General features: G+C 42.2%; 1 non-coding gene across 1 annotated transcript; it reads right to left on the bottom strand.

The window, feature by feature from the left end:
- Window positions 1–6,168: 6,168 nt before the first annotated feature.
- Window positions 6,169–6,275, bottom strand: LOC131254427 (small nucleolar RNA R71). The gene has a single exon (XR_009175540.1). It is a non-coding gene; the product is annotated as a small nucleolar RNA R71 (small nucleolar RNA).
- Between the last annotated feature and the right edge of the window lie 10,914 nt (window positions 6,276–17,189).

The raw sequence follows: 17,189 nt of genomic DNA on the forward strand, positions 1-17,189 counted from the left end.
AATCCAACCCGACTGATAATCGGGTCGACCCGAGTTTTCAAGATTTTCAACTGTGGCTTTCACACAGGAGTTGCATTTGCATGATTAGCAAACCTAGCTCCTAAGATACTCTGGAATGCTTTCAAAGTGCTAAAATCAGGATGACGTGGTTAACCATATTAAGTGATTAATCTAATATTAATTAATGACTTCTATCAGTACTCATCTTTCACGGAATGTCTACTCACTTTAGATAGATTCCAGACAAATCAAGGTCAATGAATGCGAGATTGACGGACTCGTTCCTCATCGATGCAAGTGTTTGACTTCTTTGTTAGTTTAACACCATTTAGAAGATAGTGATGACTGCTTGAAGCCGTCTGTCAGGAATTTTTTTCTTGCTGTACCATGGCAGAAAAATTACACTGAGAAGGTAAGAGTAGCCGTCTGTTTTTTCCCTTTGGACTAGTTACTAATTTACTTTCAACCGTTCATTAGATTGCTAGAAATTGGATGGTTAGGATTACTTAATCAATGTGATTTCATGGGGGCTGTTTGGGTGGATCCATGACTGTGGGGCCCACAGTGATGTATGTGACTTTACATCCACACCGTTCATCCATTTTGAAAGCTCATTTTAAGTAAATATTCCAAAAATGAAGCATATCCAAATCTTAGATGGACCATACCACAGGAAACGATATTAATTGAATATCCATCATTAAAAACTTTATGGGGGCCATCGGGAAGTTATTATCCATCCAACCTGTTGATAATGTCACAAAGACTTGGATGTAGAGACCACACAAATATCAGCTTGATCCAAAACTTTTGTGGCCCCGATGAGTTTTTAATAGATGAATACCATTGTTTCCAGTATTATGGCCTACCTCATATTAGGATCTACTTCATTTTTTGGATCATCTCTAAAATGAGTTTTCAAGACCTATGCACAACGTGCATATAAAACATATATATCACAGTGGCCCCATGGGAACCTGATTTCACAATATAGTAAGTGACCCACAAGTTGAATGGTTCCGATAGCTATACATAATTGTCACGTGCGAGGAAGATGAGTCCCAACGATTTTTAAAATGGTGGTGAACTATGTAAGGATTCTTGCTCTCAAAAAAATGGAGTGGGCGAGTGACTAGGCATGGAGAGTTGACTCATCCATCATAAAGGGTTACCTACACTAGTTAGGTGGGCCACAGTCACTAAACAAATGTACAGCTGTGAAAAATTACCTAGATTTTTCTAACGTGTCCACTTATTTCTAATATCATGTCCCACCTATTGAGTGGACTACCTTTATCTTTCTGCAGTATCCTCTACAAGGTGAGGTCCACATGTTAGATGGCTAGGATATTACACGTATGTGCCACGTTTGCATTTGTAGGTGTGTGTGCAGTATCTAACTTGTACACGCCTGTAAGCTTAGCAAAGCTCTTTTTTTCAATTACTTTCGTTTGTCACACGTGTGTATGTTGGGGGTGGAAAGATGGCCCACTACAGCTTGTATTTTCCAAACCGTCGATATGACATGACCTATTGCTTTGGTAGCTAGATAGTTTGGTTTTATCTCAGGTGGGACTCACCTGTAGACATCCAAATACATAGGAGTCTTTACCATCATTGAATTTCCTAGTCAGGGACACGTCATCAAATCCCACAATCCGACTAGAGCTGGGCATCGGACCGGAGTGGGTCCAAGTCGTCTCGGTCCGTAATGTACATGACTGGATCCAAACTCAATCCGATCCGGGACCGGATCCAGGTTATCTGACTTGACCCGATTTGATGCACTGCTAGCCTGACCCGAACCGAGTCCGACTCAGTCAGAAAAACCGTATCGGATCGGGTTGAATAACGTCCCGTTCGGAAGATAGAAGTGGGCAATATAGTTAATTGGAAGTAGATTGGCTGGTGGGGGTATATTGAGGTGGCGGTGTATTGATGTCAGTAAGTTTTTAAGTCAAATTATGAGGTATGTGTTCTATCCAAACCGTCCATCCATTTGGAGAGCTTGTTTTAAGGCTTGAGCCAAAAAATAAGACAGATCTAAAGATCGGTTGGACCACACTGCAAAAAATAGTGGGGGATTGATCGTTTACCATTGAAATCCTTTTTCAGATCACAGAAGTTTCAGATAAATATGAAATTTGTTTTTCCACTTCATATTTTTAATATTATTAAAAGATAAGATGGAAAATAAATGTTATGGTGGGGCCATGTACCTTTGATCTCATTTGAGCTGTTCATACAACTCAGAGCTCGAGGCGCGTGCGCACTCGTCTTTGCACGACACGTATTTACAATAGGCTGTTGCCTGTTACCTGTGTAGCTGGCGTGAGGGACGCGGATTAGCTACTGACAGGTTGGAAGCGGATTGCGTACCGAGTAACTCAGTACCCTTATCGTATGTAGTAAACTCTGTGGGGTCCACCGTTATTTATGTATTTTATCCACTTCGTTCATCCATATTAACAGATAATTTTAGGACTTGAGCCCAAAACGGAAGCATATAAAAATCCCAAGTGGACCACACCACAAGAAACAGTGTGATTGAACCTCTACCATTGGAAATTTCTTGGAGGCCACAAAAGTTTTGGATCAAGCTGATATTTGTGGTTTCTTATCATCCATGTTTTTGTAATCTTACCAACATGTTGGATGACAAATAAACATTACTGTGGGCCTTAGGAAGGTTTCAACGGTGGAAATCATTATTCCACACTGTTTCTTGTGGTATGGTCCACTTGAGCTTTGGATTTACTTCAAATTTGGGATCAACCCTTAAAATTAGCAGGAAAAATTGATGGACGGTGTGGATAAACCACATATTAGACCCTAATCATTACCGATTTTACGTATATGATAATGCTTAATGGAGTATTTTAATTGTATTTTTGTTACAGGATGAAGTTAGGAGCGTTAATTGAAAATTGATGTTAAAGGCATGGATTTCATGATCCAAAGTCTCCAGAGCACGGGATGGACTCCAGAGAACCAATAATGAAGATTTTACACGCCTGAGATCTGAGGAAAGCAAGCCAAAGGGGCCCGAAAAGGGTCCAGAATGCAAGATCACATGGTTCCCGCTATTCGATCAGTTTGAAACTTCATACATGAGATGAGGGCCGTAAATTAACCGTACATATTAAATTTCAGCCATTGAAGATCTCGGGAAGTGGTCCAACGGACAGATCAGCCTATTAATCTCCAATTTGGGGCCCACCTGATATTTGGAACTGCCTCAACCTTGGTATTGACGGCTAAATTACCATGATAAAGAGGATGGATGGTGTAGATTTCTCGTAAACATCACGGTGGGCCCTGTGTATGAGGAGTGTGCACACTGCACGTTTTCACCGGCTGCGCACCGCACCGCTGGGACGGTCAGCGAGAGCGCTGACCCGTCTCTCTCTCTCGCCGCTGCAGCGTCCGCAGAACCGAACCGCGGTCGTCGGTTGTGGGTTCCACCTAGTGTCCAAATGGATAATCCAAACCGTCCATCCACTTCCTGGGGCAGCCATTACCTTTGCCTAGGTGGCAAAAATTCAAATGAGCGCATAGATCAGAGCCCAGCCGTTCAAACGCAGGTTGGACGGCAAGCGTGGGCTGCACCGAATCCACCCCAAAACCAGTCAATTCCTACTGATTTTTCGAGCTGAAACCAATGGACGGCGTGGATTCCTGTGAAAAGTCCAATAATGGACCCAACCATCATCGCAGTGTCGGTTTGGCGTCCGCGAAACGCACGGACGCTGCCAGTTTTTGTAGAAATTAGTGGGCCCCACTTGTCAACCTTCTGGAAGATCTGATCCGTCCATCGTGTAGAGGGCTTCGAGAGCTTCAAAACCATGTTGATATTCCTCGCCCATGCGTACGTACGTGTGCGGTACAGAGGCCAAAAGTAGACTGCCCCGGGACGTTCAAAACCGAGTTTTTTTGAGATTTCTTCTGTGGGCCACGCTAATGGACCTTCGAATCTACTCATTCTTAACTGAAATTTCGTTCTGAATCCAATGGACGGGGTGGATTTTCCAGAAAATACCTCTGTGGGGCCCACCGATCACGGCTGCGAAAATTTGTACTCCGAGTCCTTCTACGACTCTGCCACCGACCCCAGCCATCCAGCAGCTATAAAAGGGGAGTTTTGGACGTGGGAAAGGCATTGAGAACCAGGGGATTCCAGATCTGGAGCAAGGGAGAGAAGAAAGAGAAGAAAGAGAAGAAAGAAGAGAGAGAGAGATTGTTTGGTTTGACGTTTCTTTTATGAATTTTATTTAATATTTTTTATGGATTTTATGGGTCACTAATCTCTCAGCTAGGGCTGAGATGAAGCCCCTAATTTGATTAGCTCTTGTATTGGTTGATTTACTTTGAATTTCAATTAATTTGTTTCTTTCTTTAAGTGGGCTTTATGGGTTTAAATTCTATACTTCTCCATCTATGAACTTGACCAAAGTATATATATGGATATTGTTTGGATGCTTATTATAGGTGCTTGTGTCTGATCAAGAACAGGTTTCCTATAGAGGAAGAAATAGGATGCTTTAATGAATTGTACATCCCTTATGCCCGACCAAGGATATGGGATATGTCATTCATGGCATTGCTTAAAGGAATTAGACAGTCTGTATGCCCGATTAAGGACACATATTGTGCTTTCTCTATTTAAGTGGTTTCAATCTAGATCAAAGTGAATCAACAGACAAAACAAGGGTTAGGATAATTAGGGGTGGATTCGAAAGTCCTAGTGCTCTCTTTCTGATTGAATTTTCTTCCCTGTTCTTAATTGTTTTTTTCCCTAAAATTGTGCTTAGTAGTTCATTCCATTATCTGTTGGATTAGTTAAGGAGAGTCTTAATTTTGAATTGTGACAACCAGTCCTCGTGGGAACGATCTCGTAATACGCACCATATCTACATCCGATTCGTATACTTGCGAGTTTAAAATCATTTAAATCAGATTGGTTTAAACAAAACATCAAGTTTTTGGCGCCGTTGCCGGGGACTGTTTCGGTCCAATTGGATTTAAGATTCTCTCTTATCATAATTCATAGTCTTAGGTTTTTTACTACCTTTAGGTTAAATTTTTTTTAGAAACTAACCTATTTCCTGTTTTGTAGGGACCTGACATAAACTACTAATTTGGTAATCTCTTTCCAAATTTTCTATTTTTTTCTAATTTCTATTTTTAGAATTAAGGTTTTATTTATTTTTATTTTTTTTAGAAAGTTTCTATTTCTAGGCTATTTTATTTTATTTTTAGAAATTTCCTATTTTCTAATTCTAGATTCTGATTCTTCTTTCAAGTAACTTTCTATTTTCTAGTTTTAGAAATTTTTCCCTTTCTAGAAACTAACTTAGTTTTTATTTCTAAGATTACAAACTTTCTTTTTTAGAAATTAACCGTTGCTTAGGATTATTTTTTTTTTCTAGCATTATTTTAGTAAATTTAATTTATTTTTGTTTTCTTTTTGTTTACCGGAATTAAGGAAGGAAGCTGCTAAATAACATTGTCTTCAAAAGGAGGAGCTCTCAAATCTTCAGACATTCATCATCTCCTTTTCTCGGGTTCTTCTTTCCAATTCTCGTTTACATAGCTTTCTCTTGTTTTTAGGAATTCATAACTTTTTCCTTTAGTTTTATTCATCTTAGGTTGCATCTTAGTTTAGTTTTCTTTCTTATATTGATAACATAGTTTATGCTAGGACGTAGATCTCTGAACATAGAACTAGCACCGTTTGATCCTGAGATTGAAAGAAAAATTCGTGAAAGATTGAGAAATAATTCTGTTGAAATGGCGAATGAGACTGAAGTTAAAGCTCTCAAAGATTATTCAGCTCTTGTCCAATTTAATGCGCCTTCATGCATAGTGTTGCCAACCACTACGGCAGCACACTTTGAACTTAAACCTGGAGTCATACAATTGTTGCCATCCTTTTATGGATTGGACAAGGAGGACCCATATCATCATGTGAAAGAATTCTTAAACATTTGCTCCACCTTTAAGTTCCAAAACTTCTCAGACGATTCGATCCGCCTACGCCTGTTTCCTTTTTCTTTGAAGGATAAGGCGAAAGCATGGTTGAATTCTCTAGAAGTTGGATCTATCACTACATGGGACCAACTGTCTAAGAAGTTCTTAAACAAGTTCTTCCCCGTTCACAAAACCAATGCCCTCCGTAGAGAAATTACTAACTTCACACAAAAAGAGGGCGAGCACTTTCATGAATGTTGGGAAAGATGGAAGGACTTGCTTCTTAAATGTCCTCACCATGGTTTTGAGAAGTGGCAACAAGTTCAATACTTCTATGATGGTCTGACACCACAGAACCGTCGCATGGTTGATGCCACCAGTGGAGGGTCATTCATGACCAAAAGTGATGTCGAAGCGTGGAACTTCTTTGAAACCTTGTGCGAAAATTTCCAGCAATGGGATTATTCAAATAGAGGTGACAGAAGTCCCCAACCACAAAAGAGAGGTGGTATATATGAGATAGGAGTCATGCCAGAGCTGAGCGCCAAGCTTGATAACCTGACAAAGAAAGTTGATGCTCTGGTATTAAATAATGGACCACCACAAACAGCTCAAGTCGAGGCATATGCCACATGTTCTAGTCCTGCCCATCCTATGCAGTCTTGTCCATCTGGTGCAGCATTCCCAGAACTTCTCTCTGAACAAGTTCATGCTATGAACACTTTTCAAAAATCTGGGAATGATCCTTACTCGAACACATACAACCCAGGGTGGGCTAGACATCCAAATTTCTCTTGGGCAAAAGGACCACAACAAGGAGGACCATCTGGAAATCCTCCCATGCAACCGCACCTCCAAGTTGGCAGTCAACAACCTCAACAATTTCCACAATATCAACAACTGCCTACACAATCAAGGAAACCATCTCTTGAGGATACACTCCATCTTTTCATGCAGAGTTCTCTCCAATTCCAAAAAGACACCCAACAAACCTTACTGGCCAACCAGTAAAGCTTACATGTAAATGCACAATCCATTGCCAAGCTGGAAGTACAAATGGGTCAACTAGCTGCCACATTGAGTGAGAGAGAGAAGGGCAAGTTCCCTAGCCAACCTGAGGCTAATCCAAAGGGACAGTATGAGATTGGCTCTAATTCCAACCAAGGGCAATATCATGAACAGGACAAATCGATCACTACCCTTAGGTCAGGCAAGCAGATTGATAATAGAATAGAGATGCCTGGGGATGAATCAAATTCTAAAACAGAAGATCAAGATGAAGCAGAGAGCCATACCAATGCATCCAAAGTCCAAAAGCTCTCTGACTCTCCAAGAGCAACTAATGTGCCACCTTATGTGCCCAAAGCACCCTTTCCTCAACGTCGACACCAATAAAGAAAAGAAATAACTTTGATGAAATCTTGGATGTGTTTCAAAAAGTGCAAGTCAATATCCCGTTGATTGACGATATCTAGCTAGTCAGTGGTTACCCTAAGTTTCTTAAAGATTTATTCACTCTCAAGGGTAATCAGAATGTTCATAAGATAGTATTCCTTGCAGAGCAACTCAGCTCCATGATTCAACATAACACCCCTCCTAAATTTAGGGATCCAGGAGCTCCCACCATTTTTTGCGGCATAGGAGATCATAAGATCGGGAAGGCATTACTTGATTTAGGGGCGAGTGTCAATTTGTTACCATATTCGGTTTATGAGCAGCTAGGACTTGGTGAGTTGAAACCGACTAAGGTAACATTACAACTAGCCGATAGATCTGTCAAGGTGCCCGGGGTGTTATTGAAGATGTGTTAATCCAGGTTGATAAATTTTATTTTCCAGTGGATTTCATAGTTATAGATACTCAGCCTGTCCAGAATCTTCATAGTTAGATACCAGTCATTTTGGGTCGTCCATTTTTGGCCACATCTAATGCTATTATCAATTGCAGGAATGGAGTTATGAAATTATCCTTTGGTAACATGAATATTAAACTCAATGTTTTTAATGCAGGACAACAATCCTCCGATTTGGATGACATATTTGAAGTGGACATGATCGAGAGCCTTGTGCAGGACTCCTTCCGTACATCTTTTGAAGATCCTCTTGAGACTGCTTAGCACAATCGGGCATGGATTTTAACATTGATAGTCCCATCCATGAAGTCAATGCATTGCTCGACTCTACTCCTATATTGGAGACTGAAAAATGAAGAGCGAAAGTGGAACCTCGTCATCCCTCTGAGACTCTTCCTGACAACACAGTTTGTAACTCTGAGAAGACAAAGGCGAGCAGGCTGCTTAATGTTCTTAGAGCATATAAGGCAGCAATTGAACGGAAGATAGAAAAATTCCAGGGAGTATGCCCCACTGTATGGATGGATCATGTTGTGGTAATATCGCATAACATGCAAAGGAAGCGTGATCTTAACATAGAAGAAGTCGTTCGAGCAGAAGTCCTTAAATTATTTGACGACAGTGTCGGTTGCCTTATTTCAGATAGCACAGTTCATGGGAACTCACATCACTTGTCTGGGATCGGTTAATGAAAGTGTTGAGGTAATTTCTTTGGCGGACCCTAGTTATAAAGATTATTTCATTCATGGTCCGTTCTTGTCTGGTGAAGACGTTAAACTTAGCGCTCATGGGAGGCAACCCAACCTTTTGCTTTATTGTATTGCTTTTTATTTCATTCATTTTCATTTTTCTTAGTTAGTTACTTCAATGTTTGTGGGTGACATTACTTCAAACCCTCACGAGACTACAACTCGTCCACTAGGGGTAACCTAGGGGTTTAAAGGCTTGTTGCATGCGCTAAATGCAATCGAGAGCACTGCGAAAGTGGTATAGGTAGGATCTTCTTTTGTTTTTCTTTTTGTTATTTTTGCTTATGTTGATTTCTCTCTTGTGCTAACTCACTTTTACGTGAAATTTTTCATAAATTTTGAGAAAGCTTCTTGATTCTCCATCCAGGTATTATCTTTTCATCACTCCTCTTTTATTCTCGTTGTCCCATGTGCATTGCTTGTTTATTTCTTTTACATTGAGGACAATGTAGATTTTAGGTTGGGGGTGGGAGATTAGGGTACCTAATCGGTATTTTCTTGGTCTTGAGCAAAATTTGTGAAAATTTTAAAATTTTTTCTGAATTTCTATTGCATTTAAAGTGATTTTGAAGGATAGTTGTGATTTTAACATTATAAGATACATGATGTTGGTAACTAATGACTCTTGGATTCGGCCATCTGCTTGATTTCACAATCAATTTTGAATTGTTAATCCATGATTAGAAGTTGTAAACATTGATTGAGCCATGATTTCACATATCACATCTCGCTTACACATTAAGTTTTGGTTCGATAACTCGAATGATTAACTTGGTAAAAAGAAGAATTAAAAGGCTAAGTCACATAATCTTCACCATAGGTTTGCTCCTTATAGGTATAGATTTGATTCTCCATAGTTGACTTATAAAAAATGAGGCGACGAGTTTTCGCCATAGGTTTGCTCCCTATAGGTAAGAATTTGATTCCCCTCATTTACGTTACTGCTCATAAAGAAAATCAAAGGTTGGTAAAATTAAAAATAAATATGTGAGATAAGTGTTGGTTTCAAGCTTGGTTGTCACGAATTACCAATGATATCATGAGATTGACAATAATTGGATCTCTTAATGTTTGTAAGTCGAGATTACACTTTACATTCATGGAGCTCGATGTTCAGAATTGTTCCAATTAATGTATTAATAGTTTGAAATTAATTATGAAATCTGTCGAGAGCTTGATTCCAAGAGAAAAATTCCACACACCAATCATGAATCTTAGAATTTTCACATCTCAGCTATCTGTTCACAAGTCACTTGAGTTTACAGGAATTGTCTCTCCGATGGACATCGTCCTTTCCTCCGAACCAAGGATGAAGGTGATCAGGGTCGAATATTGCATATTAGACCTTAATCATTACCAGATTTTACGTATATGATAATGCTTAATGGAGTATTTTAATTGTATTTTTGTTACAGGATGAAGTCAGGAGCGTTAATTGAAAATTGATATTAAAGGCATGGATTTCATGATCCAAAGTCTCCAGAGCACGGGATGGACTCCAGAGAACCAATAATGAAGATTTTACATGCCTGGGATATGAGGAAAGCAAGCCGACCGCCGTAAAGGGTCCAGAATGCAAGATCACATGGGTCCCGCTATCCGATCAGTTCGAAACTTCATACATGGGATGAGGGCCGTAAATTAACCGTACATATTAAATTTCAGCCATTGAAGATCTCGGGAAGTGGTCCAACGGACAGATCAGCCTATTAATCTCCAATTTGGGGCCCACCTGATATTTGGAACTGCCTCAACCTTGGTATTGACAGCTAAATTACCATGATAAAGAGGATGGATGGTGTAGATTTCTTGTAAACATCACGGTGGGCCCTGTGTATGAGGAGTGTGCACACTGCACGTTTTCACCGCTGACCCGTCTCTCTCTTTCAAAATCCAACCAGTCGCCGCTGCAGCGTCCACGGAACCGAATCGCGGTCGTCGGTTGTGGGGCCCACCTAGTGTCCAAATGGACAATCCAAACCGTCCATCTACTTCCTGGGGCAGTCATTACCATTGCCTAGGTGGCAAAAATTCAAATGAACGCATAGATCAGAGCCCAGCCGTTCAAACACAGGTTGGATGGCAAGACAGAAAGTCGCGTGGGCTACACCGAATCCACCCCAAAACCAGTCAATTCCTATTAATTTTTCGAGCTGAATCTAATGTACGGCGTGGATTCCTGTGAAAAGTCCAATAATGGACCCAACCATCATCGCAGCGTCGGATACGGACGCTGCCAGTTTTTGTGGAAATTAGTGGGCCCCACTCACAACCTTTCGGAAGATCTGATCCGTCCATTGTGTAGAGGGCTTGAGAGCTTCAAAACCATGTTGATATTCCTCGCCCATGCGTACACACGTGTGCGATGCAGAGGCCACAAGCAGACCCCGGGACGTTCAAAATCGAGTTTTTTTGAGATTTCTTCTTGGCCGCGCTAATGGACCTTCGAATCCACCCATTCTTGACTGAAATCTCGTCCTCAATCCAATGGACGGGGTGGATTTTCCAGAAAATACCTCTGTGGGGTCCACCGATCACTGTGAAAATTTATACTCCGAGTCCTTCTACGACTCTGCCACCGACCCACCACTATACCTATAAAAGGGGAGTTTTGGACGTGGGAAAGGATTGAGAACCAGGGGATTCCATCCAGAGCTGGGGAGAGAAGAAAGAGAAGAAAGAGAAGAAAGAAGAGAGAGAGATTGTTTGGTTTGACGTTTTTTATGAATTTTATTTAATATTTTTTATGGATTTTATGGGTCACTAATCTCTCAGCCGGCTGAGATGAAGCCCCTAATTTGATTAGCTCTTATATTGGTTGATTTACTTGGAATTTCAATTAATTTGTTTCTTTCTTTAAGTGGGCTTGATGGGTTTAAATTCTAAACTTCTCCATCTATGAACTGGACCAAAGTATATATATGGATGTTGTTTGGATGCTTATTATAGGTGCTTGTGTCTGAGCAAGAACAAGTTTCCTATAGAGGAAGAAACAGGATGCTTTAATGAATTGTACATCCCTTAATTATGCCCGACCAAGGATATGGGATATGTCATTCATGGCATTGCTTAAAGGAATTAGACAATCTGTATGCCCAATTAAGGACACAGATTGTGCTTTCTCTATTTAAGTGGTATCAATCTAGATCAAAGTGAATCAACAGACAAAACAAGGGTTAGGATAATTAGGAGTGGATTCGAAAGTCCTAGTGCCCTCTCTCTGATTGAATTTTCTTCCCTGTTCTTAATTATTTTTTTCCCTAAAATTGTGCTTAGTTTAACGACCTTGGAATTTTTGTTCTAATCTTTACTTAAGTAGTTGTTTTGGGGTAATTATCGATTTATTCGATTGCTTGTGAAATCCGCATAAATCACTTTAAATTGTATCTGCATTGCTCTAAACGTGTAGATTAGTGAGCGCTTCGTTTATCTGAAATCTTTTATCCATCGCTAAATCCAGTTGTTCTGGGGAATTTTTGGAAGATCTGGATCGGACTGGACCGCGCGTCGAAAGTCCGATGGCGATGATCTTAGGTTGCGGTCACCGAGTTGGGCTTGATCTTCACCTCGAAAATCAAGTCGATCCGATGTTCGGGTCGATTTGCTTGAGTTCGGAGTGAAGAGTGTGAGAACGGTTGGAATTTATTAAGCTTTTATTGAAATCTGAGTCGTGACGCTTGCGCGACGATTTTAAGCATTCGACCGTTGGATTTCGACCCAATTTCACCCTCCGATCAGGATGGTTGGCCGGGCATATCCTAGTGCTTGTGGACTTGATCGAGTTACCATTGAATTGAGTGTGGTTCGCCACTGTTGATAGCCGGTCGGTATGAAATCTCAGCTTGACCTAGATCCATGGTCAATGAGCTTAAGTCCGACCTTTCGTGGTTATAGGCCCACCAGAAGTGCTTCGTTGGATCGAGAAAGGCGTGCTTTGGTTATAACCTAAGTATACCTTGACCCTGGGGTTATTTTCATCATTTTAAGGCCTATATATAGTCCTTAAACCCTAGCTCTCATTTCCATACGAATTTTCTCTAACCCTAGCTTGGAAAGAGAGTGGAAGAGAGAGAGAAAGTGAGAGAGATAAGTTGGTGAATCATCTTGATTCTTCCTTGTTCTTCTTCATCTTCGAACCTTCACTTTGAATCGTTCTTCTGACGATTCTGAGTTCCTTTGGGGTAAGTTAACCTAACCCTAACCTGTGTTAGAGCTTAGACTAGACTTGGTGTTGTTGTATCTCATTTCTATCCTTATTTTAGGGTATTCTAGCGCCGTTGACAAAGATAACTCGTCTAAATCAGCTCGGCGGTTCTTTCTTCGCTTAAGGTGCGGACTTTAAGTGTATAGGTTATGGTTTTCAAGGCTTTCAATCCCAGTTAGTGATTTTTTCTTGCTATGGATGAGATTTCACATGCCAAATGTTGTGTTTACATTGCTTTCCTGACATGCATGTGCTATATTGAGATTTGTGTATTCTAAGTGTATTTATAAAGTATCGTATACGTATAAAATACGCACTTGTGTTTGCCATGATTATTTGTCATGTATGTATGCTAGATGCATGTATGACGACTCCTTGGTAAAAGGAATTGTCTAAGTGCATGTATTTCAACATGCGTCATATATGTTGTTCCATGTATGCTAAGTGTTTGTAGAAATGCATGAATGATTTAAGTGTAATTTATTACACTTGTTGCGGGCGTTGAGAAGTGATTCTCAATACTCCTATGGATGTGCATGTTTTCCTTTATGCAGTTACATTCCAAGTTATTTAAATTCAAGCATCTCCTATGCTTACATTTATGTTAAGTTGATATTCTTCAGATGTGTATGTACCATGATCTGAGTTGTTGATCCATTACTGCTTTACATTCCATATGAATACCTGTAGTAGTGTAATGTGTTTGGGACTATGCCTTAGTCCAGGAAATCGGTAATTGACCCTATGAATCGTGGTTGAGATTGCTTTCGCCACGTAGGATGTATTAGACGAACCTGAGTCGTATTAGAGTTGTCGGCAGTGGTTTGGCCACGCGGAGTGTTTGCGCACTCTATGTCGCTCAATTCGACGTGCGCTCGTGCTAGTCGAGTTCGTCAAGTAACCCGATTGTCCGATGTATGTTAACCATGTATGGACGCTACTACTTGAATCTAGGGTACCGAACTTACCAGTGAAATCCTAATAACCATGGTACCTGATCCGCTAAGACTCATGAGCCGGACATGGTGGTATGGGACACCGTGGCCGAGCTGTCGGCCTACGCTGGGGTGACGAGCCTCCCCGTAGTGACCAGTGAGCAACTAAACTCGTGAGGCGATTATGGTGGTATGGGACACTATATTCGTGCTGTCGGCCTACATTGATTGGTGACGGGCCCTTTTTAGTGACCTCGAGCATACCTGGATACCGCAAGGAGGTGACGAGCCGATCTGTGGTAGTAAGGGCATGAAAGGCGTGCATTGATTGGTGACGAGCCCTTTGCTACGACCTCAACTATATGATCGTATGAGAGATCTCGGATTGACGACCCTAGTATGGATCACTGTTTGGATGGTGATATGAGGAAGGTATCTTAGCTTCCCAATCCTGTTGTGTGAAATGGACTAATAACAACTTGGTAATCATATCCATGCACCGCATTTGCATGTGCTTTGTAGATGTGGCGCACTTTGAGGCGACATCATGCGTAACGTAAGATGAAGACGCTGAGGGTGTACGCGTGAGGGCACGCATCATATGGCATTCATACTTGCATTAACAAGAGTACTTAGGATTTAATTACTTATCCTGCTTTATCATTACTGTTTGATTGAATCGATAACATGTTAACCTGCCTTATTGTTCCACCGAGTTGATCACTCACTCCCACGTTTCGGGCGGTGTTAAACACCCACCGGACTCTCTTAGGCCCCGATGTTGCAGATGTGGATGCGACGTCCGAGGCAGAGCGGGCTGGATGACGACGAGGCCGCCTTCTCCTATATGCTGACGGGTTCTAGCGAGCCTGGTCGATGCGCGGGATCTCTGGGATTATTTTTGGGAACTGAAATGATGTAATTTGATACTTATAATTTTGTTAAATAACACTTTTACACGATCTGGTTGTATATGTAATTCAGGGATTTACACTTGTACACATATTTTACTATAAGTCTTCCGCTTGCTTTATTCACTTATCCCTGAATCATATCTGTGTTTTGGCTTAATCTATTCCATGTTTTATGCACTAATACAGTCAACATACATTCATCATTAAATATGTTGCATAAGTGATGTTTTGGAACTCGGGAGCTGAGCTATGCTCGACCCCCGAATTTCAGGGCGTTACAAGTTGGTATCAGAGCATGATCTGGATTAAACCGGACCTGGGTTATGGTCACACACCGCACGTTGTCGCCACTTTAGTGTATTTGGGTGCGAGTCTATCATCGCCTTGTGTTTGTGCTCCGTAGCTTCTATCGGCGAAAGTCTCTTGAAAACCTTTGCCGAGATCGAGTCTGTACTCCTACCTGATCACACACAGCGACCCGAAACCTTTCCTAGACCCTCTATTAATGAGTGTAGATGGTCTATCTTCCTTTTTTTCATCTTTAAACCTTCCAGAAATCGCTATTTGAATCAGATTTCTGTCAGAATGACCCGGTAGGCTTCAATCTATGCAAGGGGCCATTTGGGGCATTTCCAGTGGGGCCCAGGGGGGGAACCATACTTTTTGGACTAAGGGGGACTAGGAGGGCCTCGCCAAATTGGTGAGGCATCGCCGATATGTCCAGAGACCGGCGATGCCATCGCCGGTCAGCGGGCTTGGCGGGCCGGGCCGACGCGGGCCGATCGTCCATATGCCTTGTGTGGCCCACCCCTCCACGGTTTTCATTTTAAAACCCTTCCTTTTACCTATTTCCTTCACAAAACCCACCCCCAAGCTTTCCTTTTCTTCCAAAACCTCTCTAAACTCTCTCAAATCTCTCCCAAATCTTCATCTTCCTCCCATTTTCGTGCAAACCCATCACCCCATTCTCAAATCTTCCATTCCATTGCTGATTTCTTCTTTTTCCCTTCTCATTTGAGCCCTTTCATTCCCTATTTGGCTAATAGTTGTGTGGAAGCTTCACCATCTTCCTATTTCTCTCTTTCTCTCATTTCTCATGGCCCTCTTTGAGATTGTGACGGCCATCTTTTCCATTTCTTCCCTTCTTTCCTTGATGGGGAAGAAGAGAGCGCCCGTGGATGAAGCCGGGCTGAGCCGCCCAACCCGTACACGGAGGCCGAGAGGTGCCGCCGTTAGCACGTCCGCCATGCGCGAGTTCCAGACGAAGCGGGACCTCGATCCTCGAGCTCACGTCAGTAGGACCTTGTTGGCGGAATTGTCACATGGAGTCTATGAGGGGCGTAGAGTCCTTTTGAGGCTCATGTTGATCCGCGGCTCTTTGGTGAGTTCTTCTTGTTGGAGCGCCTTGAAGGGGCTGGTTGGGGTCCCTTGTTCGAAGGCGAGTATCGCGCGAATGCTAGCACTGTTCGGGCCTTCTATGCCAACATTCTGGAGCCTTCGCTGGATCCTCTGCAGTTCAAGATTCCCTGTGGTAGCAGTCGAGTTGGAATTGTCAATGTTGCTTTGATATCCCGACTCTTGAAGGTGCCACTTGGGGAAGTGCATGCCAGCGAGAAGAATGTGGACAGTGTGCACGAGAGGGATCGTCGCACCCGATTCTTGTGTGGTCGTCTGGTCGAATGGCAGCCGAATAGGAGTCTTCTGGCTTCTTTCATGACGAACGACTTCCGTTTGCTTCACCACATCTTTACGTTCAATGTGTATCCAAGGTGGAGCAACCGCAGCAAGTGTACGCGCCTGATGTTCTATATCAGGTGGGGCAAGATGCGAAGTTGTGTGTGCCGACGTACGTCTTGCGTCCGATTATTCTCATCGCTCGTTCGAGTAGAAGGATCGAGTCTCTTCCTTTGGCCGCCTCATTTGCAAGATCGCACATGAGTTTGGCTATAGGCTTGGAGCCGAGAAGCCGGTCCTGTTCGTTATATCAATTTGAGGACTCTTAAGCCGATGGAGGTTGGTTCTGTCGGCTTGCCTCAGAGGGTGAGGCCGAGTCTGAGAGTGGTGATGATGAGAGTTATGCTGAAGGCGGTGGGGAGTCTGGGGAAGAAGCAGAGCAAGGCGAGGAAGAGATTGAGGCACAGGATTCGAGTGATAGCTCTCCTCCTGTGGTGCCTGAGCAGGGCACAGAGCAGACTGCCAGAGATGCCCGTCTTACACGGCTTGAAGAAGGGCAAGCTGCTTTACGCCAGGAGATTGTTGATCTTTGAGGCTTTGTTAAGCATAAGCTTAAGAAGATGTCCCAGACCTTGAAGTCCATCCTGTGTTGCTTGCAGGATAAGGGTGCTCCGCCTCCATCTCCTGATTCCGATGAGTAGCATCGTCGTGGCCGTCTTTGCTTTGTTGTGTTTTTCTTTCTGTGTGTAGCCGTTGTTGGCTTGTTGTTCTAGTTGTTATAGCTGTTAATGGTTGTTGTTGTTGTGGTTGTTTGAAGTGTTAGATGTTGTTGCTTCATGCTTTCCTAGTCGTGATTCATGTATTGCTGCACTACTTGTATTACGACGATTT

The sequence above is a fragment of the Magnolia sinica genome, chromosome 8, assembly GCF_029962835.1.
Source record: "Magnolia sinica isolate HGM2019 chromosome 8, MsV1, whole genome shotgun sequence".
Classification (NCBI taxonomy): Eukaryota; Viridiplantae; Streptophyta; class Magnoliopsida; order Magnoliales; family Magnoliaceae; genus Magnolia; species Magnolia sinica.